Consider the following 21,710-nt stretch of genomic DNA (forward strand, 5'->3'; position numbering starts at 1 on the left):
GCTTGGTTCAGAGATTTCCTAAGAAATGCTATGCTGTAATTCCTATTGGCTGAAATCACAAATATGTGTGCTCATCCTTCCTGGCTGAAATCACTATTCGAATTGGGGAAACTGAGCTAAACTACTAACTTGGATCTGGCTTTGCAGCCCCTGTTAGTTTGAAGCTTCAGAGACCAAAGGAGCTACAGAAGCTGTGTGTGCGTGTGCGCGCGCGCTGCTGCTGCTGTCTGGAGTCTATATTCTAATTAATTCAATTTGCTGCTGCCCCCTGATGGAACAGGATATGTTGCTTTTCTCTCAAATTTTGCAACTTTCTAGAGCATGCTAAGGACCCGCTTACTCATTGGCTTGAAATAATTGTGAATAAGGCCAAGAGACATAGACTTCACTGGCACATCTAGGCCTTGGGAGGAGAAGGGACATTTGGGATTTGGGGATATCTTTCTGGTTTTGTCTGTGTTTTTAACCTCTTGTTGATGCACTGTTTGCCCATATCTTGGGTGGGAGTAGGGGTGGGGGAGGCTGCTACCCAGACATCCAAATTGGGGTCCTGGGTTTTGTAGGTAGAGGCTGAAGCCAGAACATAATAGAAATAAAATCACCTCCAAACCCATAGAAGCTGAAGCTGTCCCTGGGTACTGACCCAAGGATTACATCTGGATATCTTTGCATCAGGTTGTCCTAAATTGTAACTGGAATGGTGAGAACTAAGCAACGTGCATCATGGATTTATTTCCTATGATTGTTTTCAACTGGGTGAATTCTAGGGCAGCAAGAAGTCAACAGAATCCTGTGTTTGTTTCTGGGTAACATGGATCAGCTTTGGGGAAGCTGCCACCACTGAAAATCACAAAGTAAGCAAGTTGAGGAGACTTGAGTAAACAGCTCCTAGAACTTATGATTTCAGTTTCTCAGATTCTTAGGTTCTTCACAAGTTGATAAGATGCAGGGTCGGTCTCTCTCTCTCTCTCTCTCTCTTGATCTGATCTGGCATGGTGGATTTGCTGCTTGGTATGGATACCTGTTCTTTGCCTCTATGAATGCTCTATTTGTATATTTATAAATTAAGCAAATATTACAAACATGCTATAAGTCTTCAGTGGTCAAAGGAAACCAGACATGAGTAGCACTACCTCTGGATTTTCTCAGCACTTGGGGAAATGGGAGTATGTGATATTGACTACACACACACGCACATACACATGGCACAAAAGACAAATTTCCAGTTGACATGAAGGCTGAAGCCCAGAAGTCCACCCCTGCTGCAAGCCTCTGACCAGAGGCCTTTAAAGGTTGGCTGGTACCGAAAGAAGACACACTGGTTGTCTCCCTTGGATGTGAGAAACAAGGAGGGGACACAAGGAGGAAAAGCCCCTCTGGATCTCAAGCCTAGGGCAGAGACAAGAAAGCTTGCAAACCCATGGGACTCTTTTGGCAGCCTCCAAAGGTCTCTTTCTTGATATCTCCACATGCTATATAATATCGTAAGAGGAACTTAGAGATCCATTTCCTTTTCCATTATATTTGTTAATTTACTTTCATCTAACTCCTAAACCTTTACTCAATTGTAAGTCCTATTCATTTCCCATGTACTTAGGATCATAAACTTTAAAGTATTTGATCATTGGGAATTACACTGATAATGTTTGGGGGAAACAATTTGCAGGTTATTATACTGAAGCAAGTTTGTGTCTTTGGGCGTGACTAGGTCTTGTATTAGATCTATTAACGTACCAGAGAAACTGCTTTTTAATGTTTCCAGGTAGGCAGTGTTATTGGAAAGTGCAAGAGAGCTGGTTTAAGGAATTTGATTTCATTGTACCATCTGCCATTTACATTTCATAAAAGTGAAGACTGTACTTTCATTCAATACATTTAGTTTTTTATTGTAAGAATTTTACATCATGTAGCAATAATGTTGTTCCAGGTGATTAAGGAAAGGACTTGGTAGGTAGTTAAACAAGCTCACTTAAAACTATGTTCCATATCCATATAGAATATAGAAGTACTTTAGAAGATTAATAAATTGAAACTGAAATGGCTTCAGAAGGGAAGCTCTTTTGTGGCAGCGACATCAAACAACTCTTTCAGTATGCAGTCCTCATGGAATAGACTGGATATCTTGCTTCTCCTCTTCCTATGCCAATGTTTACTTGGGTGCCTGCACTGCACTTAGCCATTCCTTGTAAGCTGAATCCCTTCTGTGCTTCACTTACATGTATTCCAGCAAGTGCAGTGCTTTCCACATCTCTGATGCTCAGGCTACTACCAGCTACTAGAAAGGGGTAGTGGTCTTTGTGGGAACAAGGAAGCCAAAGAAGACTTTCAGGGCCAGGAACTGGCATGGCAAAAGGCAAGGAGCATAGTTTGTGAGCTGTACGACCTACATCCTTTGTTGCAAAGGCAAAACCTGCTTAAAGGAAGTCAATATTGAAGGGCAGGAAGGGGCAGGAACCACTCACAGTGGGAAAGGGAAGAGTGCATCAAGAGGATGTGTTAGTAAAGCTGGTCAGGTCCCCAGGACAGCTCCAGCCCAGCTCCTAAAAGACCAATGAGAGAACGTGATAGTTTTATGTTACTGTAAACCCCTCCCTTCTTGTAAAGCCATTAGAGTCTAATACACTTACTTAATCAAGGGGGTTTGGGTCCATTATGCACTTCGTTTCAGAGTTGAGTAGTCCAGGTCATGACTGCGGCATTATGTGGTGGGGAGAGTCTCCTTGAACAAGACAGGGAGATCTTCAGTAGCCCTCAGCAGCTCAGATAGCAGTTCTCTTGCTTAGAATGGTGAGGAGGAACAGGTATGCTGAGACCCCTCCCCTCTGCTTCTATGGGGCTCTGCCTGTACTCGGTAGCCAGGGAGAAAGTGCTGGAGTAGCTACAGAAGGCAGAGGCTGGTTGACTCAAAAAGTGGAGAGTTCCGTGGTGGAAATCCACATACCTGATGCATGAGATGATGTTGCTCTCTGGCTGAGCAACAGAGAGCCATTCATGAGGTGGCCAGGGCTGGGGAGCTGAATGTCAGACACCCACCTAACATGCAGCAATGGGACACCATCTCCTAGCCAGTTGTGATTCTCAAGCTGTTCTTGGAAGTGTCCCTGAGCCCTGCCGTTGCTGCTAACACAGACTGTCAACAAAGGTCAGAGCTATCACTGAAACAAGCTTCTGATAAGTTCCTTCAAATGTCCCTCCCCAAAGCACTGTGACTGGAGAGCCCTCATGAAGTCATGCCCTGATTGGAAGCTAGAGCAGGCTATACAAAACTATAGCTTCTCCTCTGCCTCACTGTGCCAGGGTTTAGAGATCTTGTGGGCATTGAAAGTGTATCAATTTGGGCATACAAAGGTAAAAAAAAATCCCCACTCTCAGCATCAGGTCTGAAGCCTTGGGGCCATCCTGCTTTGCCATTCCAGAGTGATGGCTAGTCACATAGCATTCACACTTGTGAGTGTGACCCATCACGAGAGTCTCAGGCTGGGGAACTGCGGCCTGGGAAACAGGGCATGGCTGCACCAGCTTTCTATTCTTGCTCGTCCCCAGCACCTGGCATTCAGAACATCTGGTATTTTCTTGCCCTAAATGTGTGCTCTGATGTGTAACTTAAGCATTACAATAAATAAACTTGGAATGAAAAAGGGGACACTCTTGGTTGAGCTTAGAGATTGCAAAAGCACTCAGGGGATGATGTGTGGTCCAAGCCAAGGAGAAGAAGCAGGTCTGCTTGTCCTTTATAATAACATAAAGGCATTATGTGTTGTTTATTGTGTGATGCTGCTGCTGAAGGGGATGCAGTAAGAACTAATGCAGAAATTGCAGAAAAGGGGTACTTGAAACATCTACACCTAATGCATGATTTTCAAAAAAAACAACACAAATGCATCTTAAATCATTCAATTTTAAATGTTAATATTTCCAGAGACAGGTTCTGATTAAATCATCTGTTCCAATAACTTTTGAATAACCAAAAATTTTGGAGGCATTAAAAGAGGTATTTCCTAAGGGCAATATGTATTTCAGTTGAGGCTATAATATAGTCACTGAATCATAATAAGTTTAATTTATTACACAGCAAGGTGCAGCCAGATCACCAGTTCCCAGAATTTGGGTATTTCTGTTCTGCTTCTTCACAGTTCAAAGGAAAGAGCAGATCAAAAGGACTGCTATGGTGCCCAAAGGGAATCACTGAAAGGGAAACTAGTAGAAAGCTGGCAGTAATCTGCTCTGAAAAAGAGTCTATATGGTTTGGCAGAAAATGTCCGGAAAATGTGAAGTAAGGAAAAAATGAATGAGAGTCAATGCCAAGGCTGTGCTTAAGAAGTCAAGCTTAATTTAGAGTTATTTCAGCTTTCTTCTAGACAAAAATGAACAACTATCTCATGAGAACCCCCTTAGCTCTAAATATGCTTGCCCTTCTGTGAGCAATTTCCTCTCTTGACTCAGTAACCACCCTGAGCTACTAAGTCGCCTACTGTGTTAAATATACAATTTGACAATATAATTTAGTTTTTACGGTTACCTTCTCACTCTCAGAGTTATTGTAGTGCACCACAAAAAGGAACTAAAATTAAATATTTATAAATAAGCAATCACATGGAGATTTGTGGTTGATGAAAGAGCATGACATACTACATAGTCTACCTAATTACCGTCCCAGGTGCATGCAAAAAATATCAGGGCTAAAAGCTATAATTAAGCACGAAACCAAAGTAGAACCACCCTGGAAGGAGGCTATTTATTTTCCCAGTTCAATGAAGCTGTTTAGAACAGCACAGTAGTGTGTATATGGAGAGGCCATAGCAGCTCACTGGCAGAGCAAACATTTTGCATGAGAAAAGTCCACTGGACAAAATCCAGGGTTCACCTTTTCCTAGTCCAACATCCTGTTTTCATCAGTGGCTGGCCAGATGCTTGCAGAAAGCCCACTAGCAGGCCCCCTTTGTTTCCCTCAGCCATCAATGTTCAGTTGGGTATCACCAGGGCCAGCTCCAAGTTTTTGAGTGCCTTTGGGCAGGATACCCTCAATGGGTCCTCTCCCTCTGTGAATTTACCTTGTCACCACCATTACCACCAGCTGGTATTGCTCCTCCTCCTCATTGCTTCCACTTGCTTGCTTGACAGGCAGAGAGCCAGGGAGGAAGTAGGCAGTGGTATCTACTCCTTCTCACCACCCGTGTTGTCTGGGCCAGGGTGAGAGGTGGGTGAACCATCAGGCTTCAGTGGTGAAGAGGAAGAGCAACTCCAGGGAGCTCTTGCCAGTGGGCCCTTGTTAGGGTATGGGCCTTCAGCAGGTGCTCAATCATGTGTGCCCTTGATGCCAGCCCTGGTATCACTTCTGAGCATTAGGTTATCTGTAGGTCTCATGGCTAGTAGCTGTTGATAGCCCTTCATGAGTTTGACTAATCCCCTTTTACATTTATCTAAGCCAGAGGACATCACCATAGCTCATCATGGCAAATTCTATAAATTAACTCCTATGCATTCTGTGAAGAAGTAATTGCTTTTGTGTGTCCTGAATCTACTGTTGTTCATTTTCATTAGGTATTATGAGAGAGAGAGAGAGAGAGAGAGAGAGAGAGAACACCCACCCAACCACCTACACTCACTCACTCACTCACTCACTCACAACAAAATGGGTTTGATCCAGACCCACTGAAATCAATGGGATTTATATTGGAAATCTTAGAACTTGATGTTTTAAAAGTACTTCTTGAAGATGCTGGGTTGTATTATACAAAATTATGATAGCAAAAAAAAAAAAGTACCAGAGGAGTTGTTGTTCAGCTAGTACTTGTACAACAGTAGCAGAACAACTAGCACAAGAATCCCATCGCTCAATGAAGTCGTAATGAGTTGTGAAATACCTTGTGCAATGGCTCATACAAGTGAAATCAAAGTATTGGCTCATTATACAAGTGGAATCAAAGTAATGGATTTGACACCTGTGCAGGGATGAAAATGGGGTTTCTGCAAGTGAAAGAAGAGTTGTGCCAAACTGGGCATATGTTCAGCAGTATTTTCCCTTGGATTTTGTAGTAGTGAATGATGGGCAATGTTTCCTAAGCCTTGGCTCTAATTCAGAATCTTGCAGTTGCTGCCAAACTGTAGATGTGTGGGAAAATGGGCATATTCAAAGATTCTCCCAACATTTCAAACAAGCTGAGTCTGTTCCATTTCATATATATGGTGTTATAAGTTCAGGACCCATCAGACAGTGTGTTTTCAAATAAAAAAATGTACAAAAATGTATATATTAGAGAAAATAACATTCAAATACGCATTATTAGGAAATATTAGGAAAACCACTTGCATAAAATGTGCATATTAGGCAAAAATGGAAACATTATCATTGTCAGGTTGAAATGCACACTTAACTACCATTAATATCAGATAGCATAAAACACAAACATGGACAAAAACAGATCATATCCTGAGGATATGAAACAATATCCCCCCTCTACACTTGACATTTAATGTTAGTACAACACCAGCAAGAGTGAGGAAATTAAAAATTAAGAAAGATGTTGTCAGGACTGCAGGGCATGTTACACAATCCCAGTCTACAGGGGAAAAAACTTGTGAGAAAGATGATTGCAACTGAAGAAAACAGTATAACGAAACCAAGACCCATGCTGGTGAATAAGCGTACATCTCACTTCATATGGCAGAAACCTGTGGTATATACTGGAGCCAGGGTTTAGAAGGGCAATATCGAGACTTTAAGTCTGAGGCTGGAGCCAGATAAAACAGAAATAATTGTGGCAAGGCATGTAATAAAAGTGTATATGGCAGTGAGATGTGTTTGTGATCCAAGGCCTCACCATTTGCTTTTATTCAACAGCTAAACTGCAGATAATAGACATACTGAGATATGTCTGACTTGTAGTACCAAGTAGTGTTAAAAGAAAGTCTCAGAGCCATGTGCAATGTTGATTTATGAGGTGTTACGAGTTCAGGAGCCATGAGACAGTGCAAATGCCAGGCTTGTGGCTGAAGAAATAGAGGACCTGGGGAATGAGATGCTGAGCCATTAATGGAACCCTTCCTTCATCTGGTAGTACTAGTATCTCAGTCCATACCAACATCTACTGTCAGCATTTGCCATAAATGTGTAGGGTGTCTAGCATACATCCGTTCCTTGATAGTCTGAGGGACAGTTTTTCTTGCAACATTGTAAACGCAAGACCATGCAGGAAATTTTTTAACATGCCTTTTCCCACATCTAGAGCCAGAGCTTTGCACATCAACAGCTATTAGAACAACAAAGGACAGTGTGCCAGCAGCTATGTTTCTTAGCCCAGAGTTGGACAGACTTTACACTTAGGGATCTACTTTGTTTTTCCTAGACCTCTATGATCCACCAACTGGATCCATGTGTAAAATAGTGTGTCAGAAAGTGGAACAGACACACACGCTTAGAATTAAGGAACAGGGTACTTCTGAGTACATCTCAGTCCAGGAATGGAGCTCATAGTCCTTTCACAGGGCATTTCTACACCAGCCTAAAAATCCTGCATTTAAAAGGGGGCCTTCTGCTTCTGTTTTAAATGCAGGATCACCACTGACTCCCTTTACATGCGCTTCCTCCCCCCCCCCTTCTCCCCGTATCTGAGTCTTCCATTATCTTTCACTGATCTCGCTCCTCTTCTTGCCGCTTTAACTCTGTTCATGGAGGGAACGCAAGTGGAACACAATGGGATAATTTGATAGCTCATTATCTGCAATCTATTTAAAAATGGGACAAAGGATATTTAGTGCAGGAGACGCCCTGGAGGGTCACAGCATCATGTAAAGAGCTCGCAAATATCTGTGAAGGAGCAATCTCAACCGCAGGATAAAAGCTCCATGTGATGAAGCCCACAGAAAAATCCATTTATGGTCCCGCCCTCCAACTTTCTTCATTTACCAGCCTAAGGTGTATGGGGGCTGGAGGGAGAGTTGTTGCTATTCTTAAACAATTGGGAATCAGATATCCTTGGTGATCTACTGCAAACCATGCAGAAAGAGAGCCAGTGTGGTGTAGTGGCAAAAGTGTTGGACTAGGAGCTGGGAGATCCGGGTTCTAGTCCCCATTCAGCCATGGAAGCGCACTGGGTGACTTTGGGCCAGTCACATACTCTCAGCCCAACCCACCTCACAGGGTTGTTGTTGTGAGGATAAAACGGAGAGGAGGAGGATAATGTAAGCCGCCTTGGGTTCCTTGCAAGAGAAAGAAAGGCGGGGTATAAATGCAATAAATAAATAAATAAAGCTACTGGTAGATCGATCCTGAAGTACCTTCTTCCCACCCCTGCCTTAGCCCCAACATTATTCAGCAGAACCCATCACTTTTATTATTTCAAGAGAAATAGCCAGCAGCAGTCTCTCTGGAAGGATGCACTGGTATTCTTAGCTATCAGTATCAGGTATTGACCAAAACTAGGAGATAACTCTATCGATCCCTATCCAGGCAGAAATGGCTGGAAACGGGTGACTAAATGGGTGTGTTTTTGCAGTGCAGATGCAGATTGTATAGATCCCTCTGTTGCCCAGAACCAGTGTGAACTGGTTCTGTCATGTTTGTGGTCAACACAAACATACTCATGGCTACTCAAGAGTAGCATCACTACTCATGCTGTGCTTGCACCTCACCTAACACCATGGTCACCCTTAATGCTCTTTAGCACCAGTACTGGTAACACTGAGGGCTGGTTTGCAGGTTACAGCCATCACACGGACTTCACATTATCGATAAGGTTTCTTGATAGCAGGTGACATAAATAAAAGAAAGCTCCAGCTTCTCTTGAAAGCATGGATGGCCAACGTGCTGTATCTGGCCTTGCTGTTACTGTTATAGTCTCACTCAAGCATATGCATACACTCACACTCTCTCTCTCTCTCACACACACACACACACAGAGAGAGAGAGAGAGAGAGAATGACATTGTGCCTCAGCTGACAGGTGCAGTAAAAGCTAGCAATTATTGACCTTGCTGGAGCATGCAGTCTTGACGTTACATCCAAACCATAGCTGGTTATTTTCCGAGATACCCCCCTCCTATCTCTAGAAGTCATTTTTCCCTGCTTCAAACTGAAGCAAAAACTTTTTTCAAGAAAAGGAAAAGAAAAAACTCTGCAAATTCAAAAGCAAGAAACGAACAGGCAGCCAATGAGGCAATGAACTGCTGAGAACAGGCCTGGTATGAAATTATAGATTTTGTGTGCAACAGCCCATGATCCAGCCTGAGGGTAACTACACTTTTTTTTTTTTGTACTCCATCCTACCACCTATGGCCAAATGAAATCTCTGAAGCACCAGACTGTTTTTATTCTGTCAAAATGATGGATCTGGCTATATAAGAAATTACAGGGAGCAATCTGTCCCAGTCAAATAAAACTCTGCAGGATTGCTGAAAAGATAGGTAGTGGGTGGACAGAGTGGATGGGGGGACAGGGGGTGAGGGAGGCTTACTGGCTTTTTTATTTCTATATTGGGATAGTGGTAGGAAAACCCTCTCTGGGTGCTTCAAGGTGAACCTGAAGGCTTTTCTTTGACCCCCACCCCCACCATGCCACTGCTGTTTTTCTGACATGCCAGTGCTCTCTTAAGGCACTCACATATCTGTAATTGGGATACTGTGCCCTGAATACCCGTATTAGATATTTTAGTATGTAATCAACACTCTCCCATTATATATCAACTGTTGGGTTGCTTCCAGATGGAGGGCTCCTGGCGCTATCAATCAAAAAAGAGTATGGAGCTACTCCACCTTTTCCTGCAGTGCTGGCTGGGGAATGCTGGGAGTTGTAGGACTTTTTTCTGTCTAAATACACATAGGATTGTGCCCTTGGTGGTTTTTGTTAGAAGTATTTAAAGTCCAAGGGAGACTATTTTGAAGCAGGATATACGTTTTAAAATAAACAAAATAAATATCCTCAAATGTTCTGTAGCTCCATTTGAAATAAAACCAATAAACATATGTAACAGGAAACCTGGGCACTCAACAATTGAAAATGCACACATTGATATATAAAATGTGACTGACCAGCAGCTTAGATAAGCGAGTAATGTCAACTTTGTGCAGTTGTAGGAACACAGAATCTTGTTACACTTGAAAGGTGGAGACATTTTATGGAATTCTGAAATTAAGCAGAAGTTTGAGGGTGATGTTTATTGGCAATGAAGCTGAGTGGGACACATTTTTGTAGGCTTGTGATGACTTACTGCAACAGAACAGATGCACCATCTCCTCCAACCATCTGCACAATATAAATAAAATATTTAAACGCTGATCACCTAACTGTACACAGCCTCTGCTCTGCTCTCCACCATTACCAATAGCAGGCACTGGTATAGATCTACTCCAAAGGAATACTATTGTTTACCAGATACCGCGTAATTGATTTAACCTTTAAGAGAATTCTTTACAAAATGTCATGTGAACATGTTTTCCTAGGTAATCCACAAGAATCTTGCTGTCTTTATTCTATTCATTTATTTAGGATGCTGGCTCAGAATGGAAAAGGAAGCAATGCAGCATGATCCTAAAAATGCTTAAACATGGTTACAAAGCAACAACTCAAAATTAAGCCCCACTAAGTTCAATGGGACTTACTTTCTGGCAAGTGTGTGTAAGGCTGCAATCCTATGCACACCTACCTGAAGTGGGTAGGTGTGCATAGCCCCATTAAACACAGTATGACTTACACTAGTTTTCCCCAACCCAATACCTTCCAGGTGTAGCCATGCTGGCTTGGGATGCTGGGAGTTGCAGTCCAACACATCTGGAGGGCACCACGTTGGGGAAGGCTGACTTATTCACATTCATAGGATTGGGCTGTATGACTGCCTTAGAAGTCTAGTACCTGTATTATTTCACTTCATATTGTTTTGGGCATGCAACTTGGAGCCACTGTATTCCTCAGCAGTATAGTGTCATGTTAATCAATTTAATAAAGCTAGGAAAGGGAAAGGGGAAATAAGCATACCCAGCCAGCAAAGTGAGTCACAATCTGCCAAAGAAAAACTCTGTTTCTGTGCTTCTCACCAAGAAGCTGATTCTCACCCAAACCTCAAAGAATCTTGTGGTCACGAGAAAAAAGACTAATCTTTTTTGAAACTTCCTTTACATATAGTTGGAAACTCTTTTCATGTTTCTGTCTCCATTGTTAGCCTGCCACTGCCAATCAGTCTTATTTGTGACAACTCCTAGTTCAGATGAGACTAATTAGTGAGCACACATGTCCTATTATATGGTCATGTAACTGTTGTAATCATCATCATTCAAACAACAATGTAACCTCCACTTTCTCCTGACAGTCCTGGTTCTAGAGAGAACAATGGAACCATGAGCTAGCATGAAGTGCCTCTAGCCCATCAGCTTCCACATTTCCTAATGGATCATGCAGAAACTAGGGATGTTGGAGGAATCCATCTGGGGGGTGGAGTTCCCCGAACTTTCAGCAGCTCAGCCTCCCAGTCTTTGGCTTGCTTACCTGCAATCTGGCCCAAGTTGATCTGCATCAGGTCAAGCCAGCTTGTGGATTTTCCGGATTTTCTATTTTCAATAGAAAGTTGCACAAATTGCAGGCGCAATTTGAATAATTTGCACCAATTCTGGCCGTAATTTGCTTAATTTGCACAAATTCCACCTGGAATTTGTGCAAATTGTGAAAGCAACTTTCTATTGAAAAAACAAATCAAAACAGCAAAAAGTTCCCAGATTTTGGGGAAAGCCTGTGGCTTGGCTTGTGAATGCAAGCCAAGCTGGGAGGGCAGTGGGATCCATCAGGCCCCCAAAGGGCTGAATTTTCAAAGGATGGATATCCCTAGGAGAAACCAATAGGCAAATAATATTTCAATATAATTTATTTTATTTTATTTAAAACATTTCTATCCCACCCTATATCATTAAGATCTCAGGGCAGCATACAGATAAAATCAATGTAAACAGTATAAACCAATAAATAATTTATACACCTAAAAACATATTAAACTATTAATCAAGCCAAAACCAGTTAAAATCTAAAACAATAAAACAGTTAAAACAATGTGCTAGGGAATACATTTAGCCTTCAAAGGCTTTGGTAAAAAGCCATGTTTTTACTTGCGCTGAAACGAGACCAAAGTCTGCGCCAATCAGGCCTCCAAGGGGACGGCATTCCACAACCGGGGTGCCACAGCACAGAAGGTGCTCTCCCACATCTCACTATAGTGTATGTCTTGTCCTGCTGGAACACAGAGGAGGGTCCCTCCAACAGATCTCAGTTCTCGGGCAGACATATATAGGGAGAGGCGCTCCCTCAAATATCACAGTTCCGAGCTGCTTAGGGCTTTAAAAGTCATCACCAAAACCTTGAATTCCAACTGGAAGCATATTGGCAGCCAGTGCAATTCCTTTAAAACTGGTGTTATATGGTTTTTATGAGGTGTTCTGGTCAGCAGTCTAGCTGCTGCATTTTGCACTAGCTGCAACTTCAGGGTCGTCTTCAAGGGCAGCCCCACGTGAAGTGCATTGCAATAGTCTAATCGGGAAGTTACCAGCGCATGCACTACTGTGGCTAGGTTATTTCAATGAGCTCAGTATCTTTCCTAGCCAACTTTACTCCCTTTGCATGGATTTAGTATAAGAAACAAAAGGAAGATCAAGATGGGTATGCAAACACCCCCCCCAAAAAAGTTAAAATTAAGGGCCAAACTACATCTGATATGGGGAGACCAATCCTATGGCCCCTAGACAGCATCTGCAGCTCCATAGGAAACTGTGGATCACCTCCGAAGAGAGAGCTACAGGCACAGAGGATGAGATCTGATCATGGATCTTCCCTCCCCCACCCTTTTTCTTCCCAGGTCACAATTTTGACCTCATAAGAGAAGTCAGAGAGGGAGAAAAGGGGGCATGCTGGTAGGCGAGGTGGGGAGGGGAGGGGAGGGGAGAGGAGAGAAGAGAACTGAGAAGAGGCCATGATATACAGTATCTTATGGATATACAGTCCCCTTCCTACCAACCAAAATGTAAGTCAGCCAGATGGGCTCAGAGGCCTGTCCAGCTGCTTTTAAAATGACAGAATGGAGGTGAAATTGCCCTGCTCTTGCCAGCAGGGCAAAGGATAAGTGGAGGGCTCCAAACTCAGAGCCCTTGCTCTATCAGAAGCACAACCCATAGGATTGCACCCTTAAAGTACCTGAATCTAATGTGCATGTCTTTAAAACTGCAAATAGCAACCAATGGGAAGGGCTGATTTTTACGACTGCAGCAGCCAGGGAACTGGAATTGAACTCTTCCCTTCTTGCTGTGGTCTTGACAAGAATCATTACTCTGAAGCTGCTATTTGCATTGGGAGGAAATCCCCTAAAGCCCAGATGACTTTACCACTTTGTGGTATAAAATGTGTATAAATTAATGCATGAATAAAACAGAGCCTTGCACCCTGAAGTTAGTAATTTGCCAGGAGACAAATGTACTCTGGGATAGTTTTTCATGAGTGAAACACTGTAGCTGGATTTGCTCCCCCCACTCCACCCCAAGTTATCTCCTATTGTAGGTGGTTCTCCCCAATCCCCCAATTGCTTTAAATTGTACTTTGATTATTTGTGTCACTCTGGAAACTTGTTTGAAGGGCAGCACAGAAATTCCTATAATAAATACAACTGCATTGATTAGAGAATGAAGATATTAGATCTAGTCTGGCACTCTATAAAAAGTGTAAATGGCCAGAGGAGAATTTAGTTTGTCTGGAACTGGAGACTAGGCACTGGCTAGCATACATTGGGACAACTTCTTGCTCCCTTAAGTAGGTGGCAAAAATCAGGTTTGCTACAGCTGGTAGGTACTGTTTAGTAGGGATGGGGGAAAATTCCGCCACAGACCCCAATGAGGCCGGATTCCAAGAATCCGGCCCCATTGGGGCCCGTGGCAGGACGGAGCACTCACCTCTGGCTCCCCTGGAATCCATACAGGTCGGCTCCCTTGTTGTGGCAATCCACTCCACTGGCGATACAGCCGGCTGCCATTGCCGTGCCGTATCGCTGGGGTAGTGTGAGTCTCTGGATGCAAATGGTGTCCGTAAATGGCTGCATTTAGGCTAATCTATCAGCTTTACAACCACAAATGGCGCCCACTACGCCATTTGTGTCTGGAGACTCACTTACCCTACCCCAGCGAAATGGCACGGCAATGGCGGCTGGCCGTATCGCCAGAGGAGCGGAGCTGGCGGCCAGCTCCGCAGGATTGCCGTGGAGCAGATCTGGCCCAGACAGATTCCGGGGGGAGGGACGGGTCACCTCCCCCCCTGCGGACCCCCCCGCTGGACCTGGAGGTAAAGGATTCATACATCCCTACTGTTTAGTAGGGCTGTGCACGGACCCCCTGATCCACTTTGGATGCTGCTTTGGATCATCTGAAGTGACCCCAATCCACCTCGGTATGATTCAGACCCCCTCCGATCCAACTCGGATCTGAATACGGAGTGATATCCTGATATCCGGATCGCGCAGTTTGGGCATTTTCCCATTGACTTGCATGGGAAAACTCAGATGGCCATAACTTTTCCAGTTTTTAGGATACAGGCATGAAAATTGGGGACCTCTCCACCCCCCTGGAGAGGAGGCCACCTGAAAAGTTTCAGACACTTTAGCCTAGCAGGTTTTTTGCTAGGTGGAGTTAAAATCTGAGATTTTCCAAAGAAACTCTCCAAGCAAAGAGACACCTTGGCCTCTTTCAGCCTCCCTCCAGGGCATTACACCCTCCAAAACTCAGGCAGTTTGGCCTACTGGCTTGTGTGCTTGGTGCTGGTGAAATTTGAGTTTTTCCAGGAAAACTCCCAAAGAGCCATAATGTCTCCCTATTTCCACTGATGTGTGTGAAACCTCAGCCCCTCCTAGCACCCCTCAAGGGCATCCCACTTGCCAAATTCCAGGCACTTTGGCCCACTGGCTTGTGTGCTAGGTGCTGGTGAAATTTGAGTTTTTCCATGAAAACTCTCAAAGCCAAGAGCCATAATGTCTCCCTCTTTTCACAGATGTGTGTGAAACCTGGGCCCCTCCCAGCACCCCTCAAGGGCATCCCTCTTGCCAGTTTCCAGGCTCTTTGGCCCACTGGCTTGTGTGCTAAGTGCAGGTGAAATGTGAATTTTTCCAGGAAAACTCCAAAAGCAAGGAGCGGTAACTTCTCCCCACCTCTGCCCCTGCCAACACCCCAAAGATGCCTCATATGGTACTGAATTGCTTTGCCACACAGTGGACTGTTACTGGAAGAAGAAGGTAATTAATATAAATACTATGTGTCTCAGGCTTTTTCCACACTGCCTTGAAATTTGGATGTATAGTGTTGGTGGAACTATAATCTAGCACGCACGCGCGCACACACATGGACAGACACACACACACACACAAGTGCTAAAGAAAAGCAAAAGTACCTAAGGAAATGATGGGTGTCTTTAATTTATTGTTTGGATGTGCCCAATCTCATCTGATCTCAGAAGCTAAGCAGGCTCAGCCCTGGTTAGTACTTGGATGGGAGACCGCCTGGGAATCAGGCTTCCTGCATGGAGCAGGGGGTTGGACTCGACGGCCTTGTAGGACCAACCCTTCCAACCCTATGATTCTATGATAGATTGATTGATTTCATGTTCTTTTATAGAAGACAGGATAACTTCGAGAAGGAAAGGGCAATAGCGCAGGTGATTAGATAACAGCCAAATCACACACCCCCTTTTTTAAACCCTTCTTTAATTTCTATTTGGGGAGGATCAACACAGAGAAGACACAGATGGGGTGTCTTCACTTCAGCATGGGGGGCGGGGGGACAAACACTACACACACAGGCTGCTATAATATGCCTTTAAGAATTTATAAAGAAAGCAGAAACTAAATGCTTGAATATGACTTAAAAGTGGGGGGGGGGGCATACCCAAAAGTTTGTTTTTAAAAATCGAAATAAGACTGGGTTTGTAAAAATCTAAAAGAGGCAGAGTTGACTGACAAACACAACAAGGAAATAGAACAGAGAAAGAGTCAACATTACAGAACAAACACAGCCTTTTCTGGAGTCCACAATTGAGATAAACAAACACAGGAATGGTAGGGGAGGGGGAGCATAACAGCAACTTGCAAGGAAAAGCTGTGTTAGTTTGAAAAAATATGGAAAGGAGAGATGAATCTAATCAAATACAAATAACAAATGAGTTGGAGGTACAAAGACATAGGAGAAAGCAGCTGGATGAGGTGCTGCAAAAGATGGATGATCGAGGAGCGAGGGAAGTGAACGCTCCCAGTACAACCAAACTGTTTCATAGAATCATAGAATCATAGAATAGTAGGGTTGGAAGGGGCCTACAAGGCCATCGAGTCCAACCCCCTGCTCAATGCAGGAATCCAAGTCAGAGCATCCCTGACAAATGGCTGTCCAGCCTCGTCTTGAAGGCCTCCAGTGTGGGAGAGCCCACCACCTCCCCAGGTAATTGGTTCCATTGTCGTATTGCTCTGACAGTCAGGAAGTTTTTCCTGATGTTCAGCTGGAATCTGGCTTCCTGTAACTTGAGCCCATTCTTCCGTGTCCTGCACTCTGGGATGATCAAGAAGAGATCCTGGCCTTCCTCTCTGTGACAACCTTTCCAGTACTTGAAGAGTGCTATCATATCTCCCCTCAGTCTTCTCTTCTCAAGGCTAAACATGCCAGTTCTTTCAGTATCTCTTCATAGGGCTTTGTTTCCAGTCCCCTGATCATCTTTGTTGCCCTCCTCTGAACCCTCTCCACTTTGACTGCATTCTTCTTCAAGTGTGGTGCTCAGAACTGGACACAGTACTCCAGATGAGGCCTAACCAGTGCTGAGTAGAGGGGAACTAGTACTTCCCGGGATTTGGAAGCGATGCTTCTATGAATGCAGCCCAAAATAGCATTTGGGCTATTTTCCTTTTAATTTAAATTCTGAGGAAAGCCTAATGGTGATCAAAATTGAATAAATTGAAGGAGCAACTCCTAGGAATGTGCGCGTGCGTGCGCACGCACACACACAAACAATGACCTACCCGCACCAGGCCTCTCGCCCAAAGACACAGCTAGTGCAATGACCAAACGCAGCCTTTTGCTGAAGTATGTATACCACCTTCCTCCACCTCTCTCTCTGATTGGAGACTGCTGATGTCGGTTCTGGCTGAGGGTTCCTATTTGCCAAAGCACACTCTCTCCTCCTCCTGTGCTCGCCTCCCCGCCTCCCCGCCTCCCCCCACCTTCCTGCCTCTGCTCACCTTCCCCCTCTCTCCCTCCTCCTCCGCCCCCTCATGCCCCTCCATATGAGCATTGAGAAGTTGATACGTTTTGGAGACAGCCTGCCTGGACTGCTGAGGCATTCAGTAGAGCTCCGAATATACGAGGCGGAGGAGGCACTTCGGGGGGGGGGGGGGAGCATTGGCGCTGCTCTGAACCGCCTCATATCACGAGGCTTTTGTTCCGAAACAGCCCGCTTCACCTCGTTATTCGGGCTTCGTAACGATGCAGTGCACAGCCCTGCTGTTTAGCTTGTTGGACATGTTGCGCAAGCTTACTCCACTGGCACGGTGCAGTGGAGGCTGGTGGCTCCGACATCAGCGGGGTGGTGAATCAGTCAAAGCCATTCCGAACATTAAAGGAGCTATTCAAGGTGCTTCTGACTGGTTCTGACTGAAACCCAGAGTGGATCCACTGCCCCAGTGACATCGGAGCCACCAGCCTCCACTGGCACAGTGCTATCTCTTTCTCCCTCCACCCTTCTCTTCTCTATCTGAAAATGAATCCAAATCTTCTGCATCCATTTTTCTTATTCTGTGTATATGCAATTTGTCAGTAGGGTTTTCAGAGACAGAGAGAGAGAGAGAGAGAGAGAGAGAGAGAGAGAGAGAGAGAGACCTAAGAAACCCATGTTACAAATGTTACTTTGTTATCTTCTCCACATGAGAAACACGATCTGTGAATGAAGTAAACTGTGCCTTATGTATTTTGGACTGTGGTCTTGGAAATACATGCACTATAGCTGGAGAAAGTGGTTTTAAAATTAGAGTGATTAAACAAGTAAGAAAGAAACGTACTGTGCATTGGTTGGAAATGTAGTTCGCTATTTCCATGGAGACAGAAATAGAAGTATATGAAGCAGCCCATTTTGTGGGCCTCAGTACTATAACACATGCGTAAACATATACACATAAAAGCAGCCACCCATGCCAGAACATTTCAGCACTGGGGGGGGAAAAGTTTTGTTTCATTAAATATATGTTTTGCTATAACATAGCTAAAAAACCCTGACTCCTGCTGTGTGTGAGAATCTCTTAAAAGCTCTGTTGCATGATATCATTTTCTAAACAATTTAAGTGCAGCAAAGAGAATAAGTGGCTGAATATTTGAACACAGATGTTACAAGGTGCTGAAGCAGAGTTTTCTTTTACTATATTTCAGATTAGAGATGGGCAAGAAATTTGTCCAGTTCACATTTTAATGCAAACTTATCTAATTCGCACTTCCTGAACTAATAAGTGAACCAAAACACCTTTATATTTTGATATCCTCACTTTCCCCCATTTTGTGATCCAGTTCATCCATTAAAAAAATGCATACAAAAATGTGCATATTAGGGGGAATTGCTCAAAAATTGTGTATATTAGTTAAAATAATGTAGAAAATGTATTACATTACAGAAAACAGCATGCAAAAAATAATATATTAGGCAAAATTGCATACAAAAATGCATATGTAGGAAAATCAGTATGAAAATGCATATAAATTTTCATGCCCACTTTTTTATTAAAAAAGTTGCAAATTTATGAGGAAGGGGATGAAATAAAATTAAGACCAAAAGAAATGAGGAACTGAGAGAAAATGATATTGCCAGATTTGTCAATCCCTATTTCTGACCTGCAAAACCTGCACCCACCAAACTGAGCAAGGCTTCCCACCTTACCACTTGGATACCAGACATGCATCCTGATGCAGCAGAAGACAAGGCAGCCAGGGACCCACTCATACTAGTTCCCTTTCTGCTGCTGCTGTTTGCCCTTTTCCTTCACCAGCAGTGCCACGTTGTGAGACCTGCATGCCACTGCAGGTGAGGGAGGAAGAAAATTGCAGAATTGGGAAAGGAATGTGTAGGAGGAGATGCAGTTGTCTCATAGGATCAGAGAAAGCTGCCTTACACTATGTCAGACTGACGGTCCATCTAGCTCTGTGTAAGACAGCTTCCTATGATCATATGGCAAACTCTTTCAGCCCAAGGGATGGATTTAATTTCGATGCAACTCTCAGTGGCTGTATTCCAGTGGTGGGTGGGTCTGAGGGCAAAGGGGGCAGCACCAAAGGCAAAAGGGGCAAGGCCAAAATACAACCCTCCCCCAGCATATTATAGGTTAAAGCTGTTACTGGCAGTTACTCAGCCTTAGGAGAGGCATTTCAACCTTCTGGAATGGGGGGGGGGGGACTGCACAAAAGCTAGAAAACCAGCAAATGATTGGTGGCTGGTAGAAAGGGTCAGGGTAAGGGGTGTGTGGCTTTCTGGGAAATCCCAGAGGGCCAGACTGGGACCCCAGGGCATGAGGCTTCCCACCCCTGGTCTACGCTGCCTGGTAGCAGCTCTCCAGTATTTCAGACATGAGTCTTTCCCAGTCCTACTTGGAGAGACTAAGCAGGCTAGGGATTGAACATGAGAGCTTTTGCAATCAAAACATATGCTCCGCTACTGAACTATGGCTCTTCCCCTTTCAATCTCAGGAGGCACCAGGTCGAGCAATAAGACCATAAGAAGAGCCATGCTGGATCAGACCAAGGGTCTCTCTAGGGACCTTTGGTTCCAGGCACAGCATTGGCTGTCCTGTGTAGTAAATAGTGAGTCACAAGGACTGCAGTTTGGAACACCTTCCTCAGGCTCTGAAGCTAGCTATTGGGCTCTCCTAGGCAGGAAGAGCAATAGAAGGCCACAGGTTTGCTCAAGCAACAATGGAATTGTTGGATCCAAAATATCAAGGAGTCTTGTGGCACCTTCAATACAGATACATTTTATTTTGGCATAAGCTTTTGTGGCCTAGAGCCCACTACATCAGATGCATAAAATGGAAATCTCGGTTGTCAGGCATATATGAAAAATGTAACGGTTGGAGTTAAACGCCAATGGAATGCAAAGGGACAGTCTGTGACAATTCAGTTAGAGCTTAAGGCTGCAATCCTATATACACCTACCTGGGAGTAAGCCACATTGAACTCAATGGCTCTTAATTCTGAGTAGGTTTGCAGAGGATTACACTGTTAACATACATAAAATGACCCTTCACAGCAACAGTAATTGGTGATAACACAATCATATTAGCATTGCTGAGTAAATTAACACCTGTACTGGGAAAGGAAATGTTCTCTGAATCTTCAGACCCAGATTAATAGACTTCATTGCATGATTTGGTAGGTTGAACTGTTCTACTACTAGTCTCTGAATATTTCCCTTTCACATGTCAGATTTATGTCAATTTATTCTTTTGCGTAGGTAGTGGCCTGTTTGTCCCATGTAGAATGCAAAAGGGCATTGCTGGCTGGTGATAGCATATATCACATTGAAAAATGAGCAGGTGAATGCACTGTTGATATTGATGTTGTGGATGGCATTATTGGGTCCTGTAGTAGTGTTCTTTAAGATGGCCATCCTGGACCAAAAAAATCCTTCAAAAGTAAACTCCTTTGGCTGAAACTACTGAACTGCAACAGACCAAAAAAATTCAAATCTATTCATTTGGGCCTGAATATAGACAATTGATTATAAACCCTTATAGAGGCCAGTTGGTTATTGTCAGTTACCTTTCTGCGGTTATAACATCAACATTTATCACAAAATATGATACTCAAAACAATCTAGTATTTTAAAAGGTCCTGCAGCATTCCGGAAAGTTAACTTTTCGCACAGAAGTTCATTTCCAAGAAACAGTTAAAGCCTTGTATCAATTCCATCCCCCCCCCCCCCCCGTTACCTTCTAGGCTTTCTAAAAATGAAAATACACACACACACACACACACAGGCACAAACACAACATCAAAAGTTATTTGACGTGTTCATTCATTAGTAAAAAGATAGTGATTTGGGGCTTTAGTAAAATCCAAATTCATAACGAGAGCCCCCCCCCCCATATTGGAAGGGGTGTTAATAAGGGGATAAGTCCACATGACAGTGGCATAACCATGTGTTGAGATAGGGTTGCTGCCAAATTCCTATAAAATAGAAAGGTGGAATGACTTAAAGTACAGAAGTGGTGGGTATAAGGAGAAGCTGACCCCATGCCCCACCCATGATTTGCCCTCTGAAACCACCCCAGACCTCTGTATCTTTTGTCTCCCGATGCGACTCTGGCTAGGACGCTCCTGCTGGTAGAGGACCATCTGGGTAGCATATGGTTGGTGGGGGGAGTGCAGACATTCATCATCCCCCTCCTGTACTTACAATCATCTCTGCTTTATAGGCATTTGACACAGCTCTCGTTGAGTTGTGCTTAGAGAAGTGAAGGTTTGGGGAAAAACGGGGAAGGTGAGTGCACTCCCCATGTGTGGCTTATTTACTTAGAAGTAGGGGAAGCCACCAGCCGAACTGCCCATGTGTCAGCCTCTCCTTATCTTCTCTTAAGTTTTAAAGCAGACCCAAACAGTCTAGGGAGCATTGAAGGAATGCTGTTCCTTGATTGGCTGCACGAATCCAGTCAAGTCAGTTTTCCAAATTAATCCAATTTATTAAAG

This window comes from Heloderma suspectum, chromosome 4 (genome assembly GCF_057233095.1).
Source record: "Heloderma suspectum isolate Gila_16-S chromosome 4, 16-S_ref, whole genome shotgun sequence".
In the NCBI taxonomy this organism is placed as follows: domain Eukaryota; kingdom Metazoa; phylum Chordata; class Lepidosauria; order Squamata; family Helodermatidae; genus Heloderma; species Heloderma suspectum.